This window comes from Mobula hypostoma, chromosome 6, assembly GCF_963921235.1.
Source record: "Mobula hypostoma chromosome 6, sMobHyp1.1, whole genome shotgun sequence".
Classification (NCBI taxonomy): domain Eukaryota; kingdom Metazoa; phylum Chordata; class Chondrichthyes; order Myliobatiformes; family Myliobatidae; genus Mobula; species Mobula hypostoma.
The window spans coordinates 125,255,298-125,276,108 of NC_086102.1; the positions used below are offsets into that span (position 1 = coordinate 125,255,298).

General features: G+C 40.3%; 1 protein-coding gene across 4 annotated transcripts in view; it reads right to left on the bottom strand.

Annotated features, from left to right (window-relative positions):
- The window catches only part of LOC134348367 (partitioning defective 3 homolog B-like), a 1,227,036-nt gene that overhangs the window by 614,741 nt on the left and 591,484 nt on the right, over positions 1-20,811 (bottom strand). The gene's annotated exons all lie outside the window — the stretch shown is intronic.

The following is a 20,811-nucleotide window of genomic DNA, read 5'->3' on the forward strand; positions in this document are numbered from 1 at the left end:
TAAAATAAAGTAGTGATCCTAACCGACCTAAGATAGGGAACATTTTCTAGGATTAAATGTCAGGAATTGTGAAAAACTGAGTTTAAATGTATTTGGTGAAGGTGTATGTAAACTTCTGACTTCAACTGTACATACTTCGATAACAAATTTACTTTGACTTTAACTGATTCACATACTCATCATCTCTAACTTTCCTGTCAATCACATACAAGTAGGGCCGACTTCTACAATAGCCAGTTACACTATCAGCACACTAGTTGATTGTATAAAACACCACACATAAAATAAGCTAACTACTGAAAAATATTTCAGGGCAATGCTTTCAATAGAAACCTCTAAGATGACAATATTAAAGGAAGGTGATGAGCTCGTACCAACCTGAAACATACAGTTAAAAAAGTCATAACAAGAGAATTCAGAGAAATGCTGCAGGGCAGAGGGAGACATAGAAGAAGCGAGAAGAGGAGATAGAGATAGTGAAAGTGAGAGGGAGACAGCAGAGGGAAAGAGGGAATAGGAAAGGAGAGGAAGAGGGAGAAAGAGGGAGAAGGAGAAAGAGGGAGAGGGTGAAGGAGGGAGAGAGCGAAGGACGGAGAGGGAGAAGGACGGAGAGGGAGAAGGGGGGAGAGGGAGAAGGACGGAGTGGGCGAAGGAGGGAGAAGGAGGGAGAGGGCGAAGGAGGGAGAGGGAGAAGGACGGAGATGGCGAAGAAGAGAGAAGGAAGGAGGGAGAGGGCGAAGGACGGAGAGGGAGAAGGACGGAGAGGGAGAAGGACGGAGAGGGAGAAGGACGGAGAGGGAGAAGGAGGGATAGGGAAATGAAAAATGTTCTTTTTTCAGAAAAAAGATTAATTCAAGCCTTAGGATTGATAACAGCACTACAAGAAACTATTCAAAGGATATGGTCTTACAATCTTATGTCAGTCAACTTTGAAACTTCAAAGTCAGTGCTGGCTTTTATTCCGTTCTTCTTTGCTGCATTCCTTTCTAGGTTTAGGCCTGTCGCTATGCCATCTCTGATAGCTCAACGGGATGTTATGGTGCACCACCTGAACTACTGCAGGCAGTCCTGGTAGTGGAGGCTCCAGGCTTCAGACTGAGCAACAAAGAAATATCAGTCCAAATCCCACCAAATGATGTGAGATTTGGAGAAAAATCAGCAGATGGTGTTATTTCAAATCCTGCTGCCCTCTCGTTGTTGGTTAAGGTTACAGGTTTAGGAGATGCTGTCAAGGAAGCCTTTTCAAGTAATTGTATGTATAGTTTTCAGTCACAGTATGCTAGCGATTAAAGGAATGAATGTCCAGGATTGTGGTTAGAATACAATCATACAGGTCCTGGAACTTACAGAACATTGTCACAAATAGATACAGTCCAGAAGCAGGCCCTTCAGCCCATCAAGCCCATGCAGACCATTAACATTTACATATTTTTTCTCTTTGGGAATGTGGGAGGAAATAGGCGCACCAGAATGAAAGCAATGTGGTCACAGGAAGCAATGTGCCACCCTAAAAGAGAAAGGTTGTTGAGGATCATTGTCACACAGACATGCAATGGCAGCTGTGTCACACTCCTGACTTGTGTCTAGTAGATGGTGGTAAGACTTTCAAGTGTCAGGACATAACCTGATGTCTTTCTTCATATAATAGCTCAGACAAATCAATAACTACTCAGTTGAAAGGGAATGCCAACTGTAATCCTTCCTCTCAACACATGGGTCAAGTTACCATTAGCTACTGGTCCAGTTATTGACAGCATGAAAAATAAAGCCATTTGGCATGACTTCTGTTCATATCCAATTAGGGAAGTCTGCTCAATAATCTCCCTCTGAGAATTTTTATTATTTTTTAAGTTTGATTTAAAAAAAGAGATTCCTGTATCCTGTTTGGCAGTCCATAAATGTAAAAAAATAAATCAGATTTTCATCCAACATCACTTCCCCATTCTCCCATTGTCTCATAAACTGCCTGGAAATTGCTACAGATAGAACTAATTCTAAATCAGAGACAAAAAAGTAGTGTAGATTTTTTGAGGATTATGTATTAAAAAGGCAAAACTTAATAGGTTGCTTAAAAGTTTTTGTTGGAAATAAAATCGGTTTATTATTTAGTTCAAATACTCAAATGAGAGAAATGTTCCAGACACTGATTTCCAGAAAATCACAAGACTGTATTGAAATACAACAAAATAAAATTCCGGTCACCTAAGACTTTTTATATGTAAACGAAAGCACGGAGTCTATGTCAGACAAGTCACTTTATCCTGAAAAATAAACAAGCACACAAAAACCATACCTGCTTAAAAATCAGAGATGAAGAACAAAAAGTGCTGCAGACAGTCAATAGTTCAAGCTGCATTTGTAGAAAGAAAAATAATTAATGTTCCAGGTTCTAGATCCTTCATCAGAATTGTGATGAACAGTCCTGGACCAGAGACATTAACTGCTTCTCTTCCCATAGATGCTGTCTGATTTGCTGAGTGTTTCTGGCAATTTTTGATATTATTTTGTCCTCTCTCCTTTGCTAAACAATGCTGGTGTGACCAATATGTAAATATTCTCAGCAAGCAAAGGTTAAAATAAGTCACAATGGAAACTGAACTTCTACGCCATCATTTGCGGTATTAAATCTCACCAACGTGCTGAAAATCACCAACAAAGATTCAAATGTTTTAAGCTGACAAATACTTCAACAGGTCCTCAGCTCAAAGTTTTAAACATGTGCACAGGGTAAAGAATATTTATTTACAATACATCAGTTATTTAAATAAACAGAAATAAAACTTCAAGTGGTTTGTTTAAACTCATCTATAACGCTTCCCCAGTGACAAAAGGATTTATTTAGAAGTTGGGCTTCCTCATGTGATGCTCATCAATCATCAGCTCAGCTCAAGAAAGAAGCAAGTCTGTTGTGAAGTTTTACTAAGACCCATGATCTGTGCAGACAGAAAAGGACCAGGCTTTAAAGGCAAGGGATGGTGGTTCTCCATTGTTTGCTTGGCAGGTGTTGGATGGAGCCAGTGTTATCTCAAAATGAACAACACTGACTACGCATTGGCAAAATTAAAATCTCATCCCAGGCAATGAGCACGTCACCTCACATGATGCTCTGCTGCAGTACTGAGGAAGTGTGGCAATGTCTCAGAAGCCAGCTTTCAGATGAGATTTTTCAAATCGAGGTTCTTTCCACCATTTCAGGTGGACATTCTATCTCCTCTATTTCGGAAAGAGCAGGAAAATCTCCCCAGCATCATTCCTCCACCCAACAGAACTAAAAAATCTCATCGATGTCTCACTGAAGAACAAAACCCTGCAGCTGCTGTGAAATTGAATATAGAACAGTACAGAAACAGGCCATACAGCCCATCATACAGCTGTAGTCAGAAGTTTACAAACTTGCGGGCAGAACTGAAAAAGCGTGTGCGAGCAAGGAGGCCTACAAACCTGACTCAGTTACACCAGTTCTGTCTGGAGGAATGGAACAACATTCCAGCAACTTACTGTGAGAAGTTTGTTGAAGACTACCCAAAACGTTTGACCGAAGTTAAACAATTTAAGGCAATGTTACCAAATACTAACAAAGTGTATGTAAACTTCCGACCCACTGGGAAAGTGATGAAAGAAATAAAAGCTGAAATAAATCATTCTCTCTGACATTTCACATTCTTAAGATAAAGTAGTGATCCTAACTGACCTAAGGCAGGGAATGTTTTCCAGGATTAAATGTCAGGAATTATGAAAAACTGAGTTTAAATGTATTTGGCTAAGGTGTATGTAAACTTCTGACTTTATCTGTATCTGTGCCAAACACAATGCCGAATTAAACTAACCCCATTTGCCTCCACATGGTCTATATTCCACATGCCTGTCTAAATGCCATCATCCTGTCTGCTTCCACCATCACCGCTGGAAGCATGTTCCAGGCATCTACAAGTCTCTCTGTAAAAGACTTGCCTTGTATATCCCTTTAAAACTTTCCCCCTTTCACCTTAACCCTGTGCCTGCCAGCATTTGACATTACTACCCTGGGAAAGAGACTCTGACTATTTAACCTGTCTATACTTCTCACAATTTTAGAAACCTTCATAGTCTTCCCCCAGCCTCTGATGTTCCAGAGAAAGCAAATCAAGTTTGTCCAACTTATCCTTATAGCTGATACTGTCAACGCAGGCAACATCCTGGTGAACCACTTCCGACATCTCCCAGAGCCTCCACATCCTTCCTGTAATGAGGTGAGCAGAACCGCATGTGCAGCCTAATCAGTGCAAAATGACATCCTGACTTTCATATTCAGTGTCCTCACTGATGAACGCAAGCATGCCATTCACCGTCTTTGCCACTCGAGTTACTTGTGGTGCTACTTTCAGGAAACTTGCAGCCAATAACTGTGCAGCAAGGAATTAATGATTCAAGTGAATGACCATTCATCTGAACTGGAAAAGAGTACGATTTAGACACATTTTAAATTGCAGGGGAGGGGAAAAGTGAAAGGATTAAAAGCAATGTTTCTGATTGGCTGGACAGATGAAACATTGAATGACGACTGGTGGTGTTGGCTGAGAGAGGTCAGTGAGGGCCTGCTAACCCCATCTGATCTATTTGGAGGAGATGTAAATAGGAGGTTAATGAGGAGAGAGAGGAAGGAAATCTGGAACAAAAAAACACTGCAAACACTCAGCAGGGGTGGCGGCGTCTGTGGAGAGAGAGAAAAACTGAGTGAACATTGAAGTTTTAAACACAAAATGCTTCAGGAACCCAGCAGGCCAGGCAGCATCAATGGAAAAGATGTTTCAGGCCAAGACCCTTCATCAGGACTGGAAAAAAAAGATGAGAAGTCAGAATAAGAAGGTTGGGGGAAGAGAGAAAGGAGTACAAGGTGGTAGGTGATAGGTGAAACCAAGAGAGGGAGAGGGGTGAAGTAAAGAACTGGGAAGCTAATTTTTAAAAGAGATTAAGGGCTGGAGAAGGGGGAATCTGAAAGGAGAGAATAGAAGGCCATGGAAGAAAGGAAAGGGGGAGGAGCACCAGAGGGAGGTAATGGATGGGTAAGAAGATAAGCTGAGAGAGGGAAATGGGAATGGGGAATAGTGAAGGAGAGGAGACAGGGCAATTACGTGAAGTTTAAGAAATCGATGTTCATGCCATCAGATTGGAGGCTATCCAGATGGAATATAAGGTGTTGCTCTTCCAACCTGAGCATGGCCTCATTGTGGCAGTAGAGGAGGACATGAACTGACATGTTGAGCTGGGAATGGGAAGTAGAATTGAAATGGATGGCCACCGGGAGATCCTGCTTTTCCTGGCAGACTGACTGTAGATGCTTGGCAAAGCAGTCTCCCAATCTGCGTTGGGTCACTGATATACAGGAGGCCACACTAGGAATACAGGATGCAGTGGATGACCCCAACAGACTCACAGGTGCCTCACCTGGAAGGACTGTTTGGGGCCCTGAATGGTAGTGAGGGAGAGGGTGCAGGATTGTTTTGCTTGCAAGGAGGGAGATCAGTAGGGAGAAAACGAATGGACAAGGGAGTCACACAGGGAGTGATCCCTGTGGAGAGTGGAAAATGGGGTGGAAAGATGTGTTTGGCGGTGGGATCCCGTTGAAGATGGCAGAAGTTACAGAGGATTATGTGCTGGATGTAGAGGCTGATGGGGTGGTAGGTGAGGACAAGGGGAACCCTATCCCTGATGGGGTAGCGGGTGGTTAGATTGAGGACAACATGTGCAAAATGGAAGAGATGTGGTTGAAGGCACCGTTGATGGTGGAAAAAGGTAAGCCCCTTTCTTTGAGTTCTTCTAGCATTTTAACTGTCTTCCAACATCGGCAGATTTTCTCTTGTTTGTGATCAATGAAGTTTAAAGGCCGGTTAATTGTTGAATTTGATTCTGAGTCCCAAATTCTACAACATTTCTAGTCAGAAAATACAGATTCTCAAGCTTACATTGGATTTCACTGGAAAGTGCAAATGGACAATTACAAGAGGTCAGAGTGGAATGAAGAATTGAAATGGTAGGCGTTCAAAGGCTCAAGGTCACCCCCATAGACCTTGCTGCAGGCAGTTGTCGCTCTTGTTTTGTGTATGACAAAACAGGACCTCTTTCAAATGTACATCATTGGCTGATAAGTGCTTTGGGATGTCGGAAGATCATGAAAGTTATTAAGTTCCTTCTTTCTTTTTTAATAGCCTCCATTGTCAATTTATGCACCCTTGTCTTGCAATACCTCAAGAAAACTTTGTCGCAACTAGTGAGAAGATGGAGGCGGAATCCACAACTCACACTACAATGCTTCACAACCTTGATAGCACTTGATTTTCAAAATGTCATTTTCTTGCTTTATTGTTTAAGGAACAGAGCAATAAAATTAATCACAGTACTTGATGTAATTTTAAAATCCATATAAAGTCACACTTTTGATTAAAGACCTAAAGAAGGCACAATTTGTGGAAATTGTTTAGACTTTATGCATCAATTTACATAGATAAGTTTACTTTAAATTTGTACTCCAAGAGGCACTGAAAATGTTATTTGTAAGATTTACAAGGATCTGAGACAGCTGATACTGACGAACAGATTGTTTTTGTCATTCACAGTTGTCTGAACTAGTTGAAAGGTATCCGGCATTAAAAGAATTTTTTTTTTAAAAAATGCTGTCAGTCTCCTTGGGGAGCAAGGCAGGAAGCTGCGTTTGTGTAACACATCGGGACCTTTTGGTACCTGCACATTGCCCTTGACTGCATCCCTGTCAAAATATCTTAAGAGCTGCCTGGCCCTGTCTGACTGTTGCTAGCTGATAAGAAACCAGAAGTCTCCAGAGTCCCATTTCCAGCCAGGAATTGGAAGCGGTCTCCCAGAGATCAAGAATTCAACAAAGGAAATCAGTCAATTATATTCTGCTTCCATCACTTCTGGCATAACACACAGGGGTTACGTACCACTGGTGACTGTTGGAGACACGCCATGGCCTCTGTTGTCTACCAGCAAGAGGGGTGGAGTCACAGTTCAAGGGTCACCTCTCAACCTTGCTTGCACAGTGGGCCAACCCACTGGCAACTTTTCAATGGTTATTTTTGTCTCTGTCCAACTTCAAACGGCTCAACTGTGACTTTACGTCTTCACATACTGTGACACTCTTTCAGGATCAGAGAGAACCATTGCCTACCATCATAAGGGTATAACAACTTCCTTCAAGTCATTAAGAACAGGCACATTTGGTCTACAAATAATCTACTTGGGCCATGGGGAGACACTTGTCCTTCAAACCACAGAATGGAAGGAGTCATCAAAATAAAAGGATATAACTTCACACTTCTTTACCTCAGAAAGTAAGCAGAGTTTTACAATTACACAGAATATCTGTGAGTAGAACATCAAATTGTACTCTGATCAACAGTTCCAGAGTGAATTTTTAATTGTACGAAGTCAATCTGAACCAAGAGCTATCATGAGATTAAAAACTAAAGAATTCAATCCAATATAGTTCAAATTTTAGAGTGATATGGATATACCGCACAGAAACAGGTCCTTTGGCCCAACTTGTCCATGCTGACCAAGATGCCGATCTGAGATGGTCCCATTCAGCTTTGTTTGCCCAATATCCCTCTGAACTTCTCCTATCCGTGTGCTTTAAACATTGCAATCGCTTCTTTCTTTACCAACATATTTGTCAGTGCATTTTATATGCCCATCACCCTCTGTATGAAAAAGCTCCCCCCCCCCACCAGATGTCTTTTAAATCTTTTCCCTCTCACCTTAAATCTATGTCCTCTAGTCTGAGACTTCACTTAGTTGTGGATTGGTATTTTTACTGCCATCCACAATGGAAGCTGAAATGTATAACGTAACCATAAGCTCATCCAAAAGTCTGCTGGCCCTAAAATCACTTCCCACCCATTTGTACCCTCATTGATCCGCATTGACTTTGTCTGGTATGGAAATTCAAATGTGCATGAACCTAAGAGAGTTGTGAACTCATCCTAATATATCATCGGCACATTTCTCCCTATCATTAGTATTCACAAGACAGCATCATACATCAACAAAGATTCTCACCATATAATCCATGTAATCTTTTCACAGCTACCATCAGGCAAAAGGTACAGAAGCCTGAAGTCACATAGCACCACATTTGAAGAACAGCTACTTCCCTTCAACCATTGCATTCTTGAACCAACCGGCACAACGTTAATCACTACCTCAGTATAAAACCACGACACTTGTGCATTACAATGGACTTCGTTTTTTTTCTTGTTTTAATTTGTGTTCTTTCTTGTACAACTTTGTATAACTTATGTTTGATTTGTGTTTTTCTTCTGAATGTTGTCTCTGATGCTATGCACCTGTGACGCTGCTGCAAGTTTTTCATTGCATCTGTGCCTACATGGACGTACACACGACAATAAACTCGACTCTGACTTCTCAATTTTATAATCCTCACCTTTGTTTCTAAATCCCTTCCTCCCCTTGCCCTCCTTTGTCTATGCCACATCCTGCAGCATGACAAGCTTCCAAATTCTGCATGCTTTGATCAGCTGTCCATTCCTGACTTTTGTTTACCCGTACGATAATCATCTCAGTTAACAAGTTGCAATACATGCCTGCATTGACTTCTTGTCCCTGTCACTTTCTGAATAATTTTAACCTAAACAGATTTTGAGCTTACTAGAATTATCTTTGAGTTCCAGAAAAGCTGTAAGCAACTTTAAAGAAAATCTGAGGAATTTAAACAACTTTTGACCATTTCTCTGTCTTGCATATCATTGGTCACTATTGATAAATGTTATCTGACTGGGCAATGGGAAAATGGAGGTTAAGAATCTCTGATAATCAAAAATGTTCAATCTAATTTATCAATCCTGATCCTAACTTCTCCAAAGGAAATTGGACAGATTTGGATTCTTGGCCTGATTCTCTGCAATCATCTTATTGTTTACAAACACCCATGTTATTTGGCAGTGTACCTTTCCAAACAATCAAGACAGAAAGAGAAATATCAAATAAGCAATGACTCTTCACGTTGACAATCCCTAAGCAACATGGTTTATTACACTCTCCAATTTAATTTCCTCAGCGATTGCTGCACTAATCACCACCTGGTTAGAATTATTTTCAGAGCACAGATCTAACCTCACACTTTATATTGCATGTACGAACACAGACTCAAATGGACCGCTGCAAATGATCTTAAGCGTCAAATATTTACTTATCGGAATTGTCCTTTTAGAGCTTTGTACCTGTTCTCTCAGTGGCCACTTTATTTGGCACAGCTGTATGCCTACTCATTACTGCAAATATGTAACAGTCAATCATGTGGCAGCAACTCAATGCATAAAAGCATGCAGACCTGGTCAAGAGATTCAGTTGCTGTTCAGACCAAATATCGGAATGTGGAAGAAAACTGATCTAAGTGACTTAAATCGTACAATGGTTGTTGGTGCTAGATGGGGTGGTTTGAGTATCTCAGAAACTGCTGATCTCCTGGGATTTTCATGCACAACCGTCTCTAGAATTTACAGAGAAGGCTGCGGAAAAAAATAAAACATCTGGTGAATGGCAGTTCTGTGGGAAAGAACACCTTTTTTATGAGAGGTCAATGTGTAACCTGTAACCACCACACTTCCTTACTAGTCAAGAAGGCAGAGCAGTGTCTACACGTTCTGAGGAGATTGAGGCATGCAAGACTCTCTGTTCCTATTTTAATAATTTTCTACAGAAATACCATCAAGGGTGTTCTGCCTGGCTTCTTCATTGTGTGGTGCGGAAATTGCAAGGCATCGGACTGCAAGACCCTATAGAGGATAGTAGAAAGCGTGGAGAGGATCACCAGGGTATCTTTCCTCTCTATTTATGACACTTATCAGGAGTGTTCTATACGAAGAACCTGAAGTATTGTTGAGGATCCCTACCACCTACCCAACAATTTCTTTGACCTACTACCATCAGGAAGGAGGTACAGGAACACCAGGACGAGGACAGCCAGACTGGGTAACAGCTTCTTCCCTCAGGCTGTGAGACAAATGATTACCCTGCCACCACCGAGGTCTCATCACTAGAACAGCAAGATGTTTCTGTTTGCTGCACAATTTAATGCTTGCTGTTTACTTGTGCAGTCCACTACATGCATTTTGACTTATATTTTATTAACTTATTTGTAGTAATATTTTGTTTTATGTGCTGTGTGTGATATATATATATATATTGAGAGTGCACCGTGGTTCGGAGGAACGATCCTTCGTTTGGTTGTTTGTATGTATAGTCAGATGTCAATAAACTTGGAACTTGAACTTGAGAATGGCCAGACTGGTTCAAGCTGACAGTAACTCAAATAACCACGCGTTACAACAGTGATGTGCAGAAGAGCATCTCTGAATGCACAACACGTCATGCCTTAAACAGATGGACTACAATAGCAGAAAACCATGAACATACACTTGGTGGCCACTTTATTAGATGCAGGAGGTACCTAATAAAGTGGCCACACAGTGTATATCCAGGCAGTTCCAGTTAAGATTTTTAAATTTCATAAACTGAATTATTTCTACGGTCTTGAGAGTAATTATGGTGAGCCCAATATTAGTGTCAGCATTTCAGCCCAAGCCATGAGTTTCAAGTCCCATTCCAAGAATGTGTGAGCAAGACTAGTCCTGAGGCAGTCCAGCCAGAAAAGCAGGTTGAGCCAGAGAAGGCCAATCTCTCCTCTTAGATAAATATAGTGGATCCTATGCCATTTCCTGTACATAAGAGTATAAGGACTTAAGAGTCATACTGCTCAGAAACAGGCCTTCAGCCCACAGAATTTGCACCAATCATCAAACACCCATTTGCACTAATCCTACATCAATCCCAGTTTTATTCCCCACACTCACATTATCTTCCCCTGCTGCTCACCTATAAATTAGGATCAATTTACAGTAGTCAGTTATCCTACCAACCCCACAGGTCTTTGGGAGGAGAGAGGGAACCAGAGCACCCAGAGGAAACCCACATAGTTACAGGGAAAACATGCAAACTCCACGCAGACAGCAGTCAGGTTGAGACAAAATCCAGATCACTGAGCTGAGAGGTAGAGGCTTTACTCGGACCACCACTGGCTGATCATTCTCCCTCAACTATCATCATCAAGATATCAAATTATCTAGTTACTACCACAGTCTTTTTGTGGGGATTTTGCTGTGTGAAAAAACAGCTGCCATAGTTCCTGTATTACAAGAGAGACTTCAATTCAAGGACACTCCAGTCGCTGTAAAGCTTTTGGAATACCTTGAATTTGTGAAAAGTGCCATAAAGACAGGCTTTTCTCACAATCTCTTTTCCCCACAATGAATTTAGTCTCAGTGCATTTAGTCTTTTAATCTTCAAGCCTTATTTAAAGTAGACAGACATCCTGCTCCATTTTTAAAAGTGTTGAGTGACCCAGCATAAAGTGGTTTAATCAGCAGCCTGTTCAATCTCCCTATTACTAATGCGGTGAAAATAAAATTACTTCTAAATCCAGATTGAAAGCTGGGGAATAAGAGTTCAAATGCAAGGAGGATTCATACCCCAAAGGATTCTGCGATTACAACAACTGTTAGCATATTTGAATCTAGTGCTCTGAAGACAATATTTGCTTATCAGTCATTGACATCACATAGTACTGTAGGGCTTGCAATCCTTCAGAATAATTCAGCAATCCATTTTCTCAATACATTTCAAGTTATGCGAACAGTGATGAATTACATCAGTTAATTCAAACTTTGGAAATAATTTTTTGCCTTACTCCAAAGGATTAAATGAGGAGAAAATCAATAAAATTAGGGTAACACATTCCCATTTGGGCCTTACTTCACCCAAATGTTTTTCCCTTGAGATAAAAAGTTGAAGATGCTAGACATATGAAACCAAGAATAAAAGACAGTGGTGGGAACAGAACAATTTGGTCAGTAACCGGGGAAAACAGGAGCCCTTCTTCAGACTGGAATTAAGAGGATGTCCTACAAAAGAAGAATTGTAGATGTACAGAAGTAAATCCAGTGACCTGGATGGGGAGAGGTGCAAAATGACAAAGATAAAGGAAAGTAGAAGACAGGAGCCTGAAGACACACACTCGCTGTTTTAGGAACAGCTTCTTTCCCATTTCTAAATGGACAATGAATCCATAAACACTAACTCCTATTTTTTCTTTCTTTTTTTTCCACTACTTATTTATGTATACAAATAATATATATATTTTGTGTATGTGCGCGTGCGTCCATGCGTGTGCGCGCGTGTGTATATATACACACACATAATTCTTATTGTAATTTATAGCTTTTATTATCTTGCTGCAAAACAACATGTTTCATGACCTATGCCAGTGATATTAAACCTGATTCTGATTTAGCTCGAAGGGTGAAACAATGTACTTGATTCAGTCGAGTAAAAGTCAGAAGCATAAGAACATTAAAGGAACACAAGGGCATAATTAGTTACGGAAGCGAGAATCATGTTGAGATTGAAGAGGAAGCTTGGAAGCCCCAAGGATTAGGGGAAAAACTGAATGATACAGCCAAGGTTACAAGTTAGTTACAGCATTTGCTTAGATTGGAGGGTTTCAAATTGCCAAAAAGAAAGACAATTTATTATTCCTGAAGCTGCCACTTAACTTCAATGCTACAAAATACTAAGCCAAGGAGGACATCAAGTGACAAATCACAAGTAACTAAGGACCAGACAGAGAATAAAACAGGGTATACTAATGCCCTCTGCTAATGCAGCAGACTGCCCTGCAATCAGTTTATTCAGAATCCTCTGAAATCAAGAGAACTAGCATTGATACTTCTGTGTAGCCTACACCAACTGTTAACTGCATTTCAACCTGTATCCCAAAGGTTACATTTCTCAACTGCTTCAAAAGTATTTTAAAAACCCATGGCTCAGCACCTATATGTGAAGATCAAAGGAATTTTTAGGAAATATCTATAATGTGTTTGCACATACACAAAATTCCCGCCAGCATTTATCATCTGCGTTACCCAGAGTGCTGAAAATACATGAAATGCAGCCAGACAGGAAAAAGGAAGGATTGCTTCAAGTGTAAACATTTTTTTCCTCTTCAACCTGTTGACCATTGTATAAACAAGAGTTTCAAGTCAGGAATCTGCTTCCAATTCCAGTGTGTGGCAAAGATAAGCACAGTATATGTCCTCTGGTGGAAAAACACACAAACGACTTGCAGTTGCTGCTGCTTTAACACCTATGGAACCTGCAGAGAATGGTAAACACAGCCCAGTCCATCACAGGCTTGTCAGTCCCTTCCATTCAGGCCATCATCACTGGGTGTAGCTTCAAGAATGCTAGTTGTATCATCAATTATGCCTGCCACCCTGGCCATTCCCTTTTGGGAGAGGATATAGGAGCTCGAAAACCCAGATGTCCAAACTTATGAACAACTTCCTCCCCATTGCTATCAGATTCCTGAACCAATCATCTCAATCACCCCACTTCTCAGTGGTGTTGCCATGTTCTTAGAAACATAGAAAACCTACAGCACAATACAGGCCCTTTGGCCCACAATGCTATACCGAACATGTCCTTACTTTAGAAATTACCTAGGGTCACCCACAGCCCTCTATTTTTCTAAGCTCCATGTACCTAACCAGGAGTTTCTTAAAAGACCCTATCATATCCACCTTCACCACCGTTGCCAGCAGCCCATTCCACACACTCACCACTCTCTGCGTTAAAAACTTATCCCTGACATCTCCCCTGTGCCTACTTCCAAGCACCTTAAAACTGTGCCCTCTTGTGTTAGCCATTTTAGCCCTGGGAAAAAGCCTCTGACTATCCACACGATCAATGCCTCATTCTTAAGCCCTTATTACCACCTTTCTCCGTTATTTTATTATTGTCACTTTTTCATGACAACCTTTCTGCTGTTTTGCATTCATCATATATTTATTATTGTATTTTTATTTATTATTGCCATGGATACTGTGTACTCCGTGAGCTATATGCGGACAAGGGATTGCATTGCACTTTGGTGTTTATGATGATAGCCAAATCTAATCCAGTTGATTGAAGAATGTTTCATTCTTTGTTCTGACTGTGTATTTTCTCCCAAGAAGTTTTAGTTTGTAGTACTGCACGCTAAGCTATAAAAATAGATCTTAGTGTGACTGAAGGCATTATCAGAAAGATCAGGATAAAAGAGAAAAGTAAAGCAGCGGAGTTTAAGAAGGAATCTTAAGGAGTTGGTGGAAAGGCTGCAGAACTCTCTTCCCATAGATAAAGTGATGCATGAAGCAAAATAAAAGAGCTGTGTTTATTTAGCATCTCCCACATCCTCGTGATGTCCTAAAATGGGAAGTTGTAAGGAGACAAAACTGGGAGCTGTTATAATAAGGACAGAGACTGGTTTTGTGGAACAAAAAAACAAAATGATGGAAGAAATCAGCAGGCCATGTAGCATCTGTTGAGGCAAAAAGGTGAAAGTTGACGTCTAAAGTCAAAAGCCAGCATCAGGACCTACAGTCTCTTTGAGGCTGCTTTGATAGCTGAAAAGAGGTTGTCAAGCAGCAGCTCAGGTTCAGTGAACCACAAAGTTGACTGCAGAGCACTGTTTTTATCAGTGATGGGCTGGTAGAAATTCACTTCTTCCTGCAATGTAGCATAATGATACCTTTCAAATATAATAGCACCAATCCAGAAAGTCAGACGGCCACATCTGGTCATGAACCAAGTTTGAGCCAATGATATCCTTTCTCTTTCAGATACGTTACACATTGACATTCCCTAAATTCAAAAGTTACTAAATAAAATTTCTCCACGTGCTTCCAAGTCGGGACACTTGCAGTTGATTTGATAGTAAAGTCCCAGTGATAACTGGGAACCCAATTTAGTTACATTCCCTTTAAATGATCAACAGTTGTTCCTCTTTACATCTCTGGCTTTTACAACCCTCCACCTCACCCACTGACCCTGATCCTGTTCGTCCCAGCAATGTCCCACCAAGCACCTTGCCATTACACAACCACTGACGTTCTATTATGATCAATGAGGCCCTGATTCAATGCAACTAACTTTACCTTCCACAGTCAATGTTATTTCTAGTGGCTGAAGAGGACGCTGTCCAAGTTGCATGCCATCTTGGTCAATGTCTCCCATCCACTACATAATGTACTGGTTGGGCACAGGAGTACATTCAGCCAGAGACTCATTCCACTGAGATGCAACACAAAGTGTCATAGGAAGTCATTCCTGCCTGTGGCCATCAAACTTTACAACTCCTCCCTTGGAGGGTCAGACACCCTGAGCCAATGGGCTGGTCCTGGACTTATTTCCTGGCATAATTTACATATTACTATTTAACTATTTATGGTTTTATTACTATTTATTATTTATGGAGCAACTGTAACGAAAATCCAATTTCCCCCGGGATCAATAAAGTATGTCTATGACTATGCAGTGTTGGTTGGTAGCAAGAGGCACACCTAAAGGTGATTGGCAAAAGACCCAAAGAATGCGTGAGGAAAATACATCTTACATAGTGGGCCAAACTGAAATGTACCGATTAAATGGTCAGTTGAAATATATACAATAGGAGGTTTCAAACAAGAATTCAAACAATTCTTGAAGGGAGGTGGCAGTGAAAACCACTGTATAGGTCTATCAAAGATCTGGCACTGTCATGAATAGCCTTCTTCTGTGCTCTAACATTTCATTGTTTCTAACAGTATTTCAGTTAGTTTTGAAACACCCCGAGGTTGTGAATGCTCTTAATCTCCAAAGGCAAAGTTTCTCACAGCCTATCTTGAACTCACAAAAAATTTATCAAAATTCTGGAATAACTATCCAATCCATTATACATCCTTGATAAATTGGATTTGTGGGATCACATTTTAGAACTTCCACCAATTTAGGAACCATCATGTTCCACACAGGATTTAATTATCTCTGTTTGTACCAGCTCTTATAACCATCAATCACACTCCTGAACAGTCACACACTGCTTAATCTGGATGTCTATCGGTATGTTCACATATTGACAAAATACTCTCATTTAGGATACAAAAAACAATGCCACACTTCACAGGGATGTAAACCCAAGATCAATATTCATCACTTCTCTTCTCCTTTCATCATGTACTTTAATGTTGCTGCCATTGAAAAGACGCCAACATTTACATCTCTATACAGCAACTCCCATGCAACAAAACAAAGTGCTTTATTAAAAGGGAAAGGAAGAGACGGGTGAGAATAACAGGGTGGTGATCAAAGAGGTGCAATTTTAAAGAGGCCTTTGGTATTATAAAACAAGGTGATTTTGGGAAAGAACTTCATAGAGCAGGACACACTTTACAAAACTAGTCAACTGTGATTGGGTAGGGAATTAAAAACACACATGTCTGAATGTAGGGTCATAACTGAATTGGCAACAACAATAAATAATGTAAAAGGAACGTTAAAATCTCTGGAGCATGATAACTAATGGATGGGAGTGGTGATTGTGCAAACTTAGATTTTTTACATAAGCCCAGGAAAGCAGGCCCCAGAGTAAATGTTCTTCCTTCTGGCATCCCAACATACACCCTCTGTATACCCGAGGTCTTCCGAATCTCTGCTGCTCATTATCAATTGTACAGGTCCTGTTCATCCAGCACTAACTGCATCTGTAGCCTACAACTGCAGCAGGACCTTGACTTTGAAATCTTCATCCCTATTTTCAAATCACCCTCAACCTTCCACTATACTAGCAATCCTTTCAGCTGCTCTTGCTGCTGCAGTTTTGACTCATCTGCACATCTCTAATATCCACTGCCCTATTACAGCTGGCCTGCCTCAGGCTGAAGGTGCACCAGTAGCAAAGCAATGAAATTCTGAGAATTCAGAGCACGGGGCACTGCAGCAGAGTTAAGGCTTTCAGCTCACCATGTTCCAACCTACTCTAAAATCAATCTAACCCTTCCCTCCTAGAGCGCTCCATTTTTGTATCATCCATGTGCCTGTCAAAGAGCTTCTTAAATGTGTCTAAAGTACCTCCATCTACAACCAGCCCTGGAAGGACAGTCCCTGTGCTCACCACACCCTGTGTAAAGAAATTACCTCTGTCATTCCCCTATACTTCCTTCCATTCACCTTAAAATGATCAAAAAGTTCAAAGTAAATTTATTATCAAAGCATATAAATATATGTGTCACCATATACAACCCTGAGATTCAATTTCTTGTCGACGTACTCAGTAAAGCCAGTAACCATAATAAAACCAATGAAAGCCCACACCCAACAGGGCGGGCAGTCCGTGTGCAGCATGCAATGTGACAAAACCTCTTCACTGACCCATCTCCCTCAAATCTTCCTTTTAATTTTCCATTATGTCCAATGTCCAAACACAATTGTCAAATTTTGAGGCTAGCCCTTGTCTTCATTGCTCTAGGATATTTTACAATGTTAAAGGAGTTATGTAAATATCGCAAGATTTAACGCCATCACGGAAGAAAGCATACACAGCTGTAGAATTATGTACTTGCACACTAGATGATCAAAAATGCAAGACAACTTCCTGCAAGAAAACAATATAGCGGCCTGCGCGTGCAGACGCCTGTCATATTGAGACAGCGGGAGCAGCTTCAGTGGGGGGTGGTCGGGTGAATGACGGAAAAAGAAGGCAGCCTCTGCTGTCTGTCTTCCCTTTCATTAAAGAGTTGCTGTTCTTGGGTGACAAGAGGGCTATTCAATGAAAGGCTTTTGTTTTACAGCTGTCACTGATAATTCCACAACCCAGGAAGGTGATAATTAATTATTCTTTAAATGCCCACCCCATACAATGTGTTTGTTAAAGCAGAGGATTTTTTTCAAAAAAAACCCTTGTGTCCTCAGAATCCTTTTAACATCAGTTACAAAGAATTGGGATTAACTTAATATCCTCTTCTTTGTTTTGATCTGTTTCCATAGACTTAATTTTCTTTGGCTCATCTCACTATTTAAATAGCAGCCTTCAAGAAGATAAACAAGAATTCTGAAAGGAATGGAGTGTCTGGTATTGTGAGGAAGACTGATTTAACACACTCACAAAGAGCTGAAATAGCAAGAGTGCAAAAGGTACTGCGTTATTCATCTGAAAACGTACAGATGATGAAGCTGAAATGTCAGTTCATTTATTCCTCAACATTTCATTTTAAGAACACAATGATTAATCATTGATGGGAAAAAATTCTTTCAAGCGAATACCCAGAAATAATAGATCAACACACATTACAACTGTTTTACCTGGAAGTGACAAAACTTTAATAAAGCACCTCCAATTACGCAATAAAGACAAATGCCATGTTGACATCCAAGTATTTACTATTATATAGTAAAACCTGCATATGGTCATCAATTAATGCCTTAAATGCATCAAGAAATGACGTGCATGAATAATGATGAAATATTTAAAGCAGAATGTGTGTCTGATGGTTGGAAGCAGAGGAAGCCAAATATATAACCGGTAGGTGTGATATGCAATGCAACAATATTAAGATGAATTCATATGACATCCTTCCAGTGGTAAAAAACATTCCATGACATATTCAAAGGAAAGTTAACCAACAAAAGCCACAAATGAATTTTAGAACAATCCACCACACGTTTGTTCAAAGACTTTAAGGAATGTGTTGAATGAGGAGAATTGAAGACAAGGAGAAGCGAAGATGAGTTTTTTGAGAGGGTTTAAGCAGCTGTAAACATGACCCTTAGCAGAGATGCAATAAAAATCAGTATGTACAGGAACTGAAAGTGATGCTAAGTAGCCAAGTCATATTCCAAGTGCAAATCATGAAACCTATCCCATGGTTCCTTCATCCCGCATCTCCATTAAGTTTGCCCCGAGTCTCGGTCCCATCTTTAAACATGTATTATGGAATAACTTTTCTCATCAGCTAACCCTAACCCTGTCACATGCTTTGACACAAGGTATTTCATAGGTGGTAAAACCATCATTGAAAGGAAGCCACCATCATTACAAGAACAAAAGTAGGTAATTTAGCCATACCAGCTTATCCCTCTACTCCATTAGATCAAGGGTGGTCTACATTGCAACTCTATTTACCACTTTAGTTACATAGCCCTTAGTGGTCCTGTCTAACAAAAGTCTACCCAATTCTGCTTTTAAGAAGATTCTAACATAGGAGGAGGCTATTTAGCCTTTTGAACCCTGGCCTGCTCTGTATTTAATTAGTCCTATTTCCCTTCTCTTTCCCCCCCCCACCCATGCCTTCAATTTGTGACTACTGATCTTGATGGTCAAAATAAAAGTAACGGACTATAAACACACCATTCCAAAATCTGCTTTCACAAAGAAACTAAACCACAATCACAACTAACCGTGAAGAAGCACATTTTTAAAATAATTGAAAAATGTACGTCTGCATCTTAGTCTAATGCCACACTTAACAGCTGAAGTCACTTGTTGCACCAGCATTAATCTGGGAGGAACAATAACTGTCACAATCTTTCAAGCCTCTGACTCCCTTTATCTTTGCACTATTGAATACAACTGCAATAAACTTTGCTTCATTATTCTGCAAAATAAACGCGAATCATTCTGCATCCGGCAATAAGAGAGTTCACAGTGCATTGTTTTCTTACTCCAATCATATTTAGATAAGAGCTTAATAAAATAAATGGCTTTCAACCCCAGTAAGTGTGCAGCCAGGAAGAGTGATTCCCCTGCAATAAATTTTAAGGAGGGAAGAGCAAACAATGAGGAGGATGGGAAGAGACAGTGAGATATTAAAAATGCTCCCTGCAGGAGATAATAAAAAAACTTGAACAGAAGTCGGAAATCCTTTACTTCCTTCCTTGTGCAGGAATTAGTGCAGAGTAAAGTCACCTGCATCTGCAGCTCATATGAAATCAAACTCAGAAGCAGAACAGGAATCTGTGCGTGCGAGTGTGGACAGCAGAGGTAGAGGAAGGGAGGGAGTTAAGAGAGTAGGCAAGGGCAGTGAGAATCATATTGTATGAAAACAAAGATATAAAAATCAGTAAACAGACAAATGGATCAGTATTCTGATGGGCTGCTTCACAATATAGGCATGGGAAAGTTCAGTGTGATAAAGGAGCATAGAATAAAGAAAGACTACCTCAACAATGAATTTAAATGTACCTCGTTTTCTTCAGTAGCCTATCTTTAGCTCTTCATCTGAATACAGTTATAGGACAATTCCTAAAAATGTGCTAAATAATGAACTTATTAGAAAATGCACATCAAACTGTGAAATCTGCCCAAGGTAATAAAATGCCAAAGCAATAAGCTTCCAACCAGCAATTCAATCAGCGAATCAGTTGAGTCATAAATTGCAGGAGCAAAACTCGAGTCATTTTAAAATTTCTTCAGAAGCCAGAGATTGAATAATTTTTTGAAACTGCACAGTCAAATGTTTGGAATTCTTCACATTATATAGTAATTTAAACCATTATGGACAAGTTGAGTATAGTATAAACTATTAGGGCAAAATGAAACATTCATTGAGATAACAGTAATGGCAGTGCTGAGGGGAAAGGCGTATGTTAAGTGCTGCATACAAAATGATTTCAGGTCACAATATGATGCTACTTGTGCTTTCCAGCCACACTCCTGAGAAACACTCCATACCACTGTAAACCATACAGTAATGGAAACAGATTCATCCACAAGAACAAGGCCTCATACAGCCTATTCCAAATCAGCTGTAGCTGATCTGCACCTTAGTCACCTTTGTACTATATCATTCGAATTTCTGCCTTGCAGTTTTGAATTATTTGCCATAACTAGACTCAGCAACTTGTTGGGGGAATTAAGTTCCAGATTTCCAACAATTTTTGTGAGGAAAA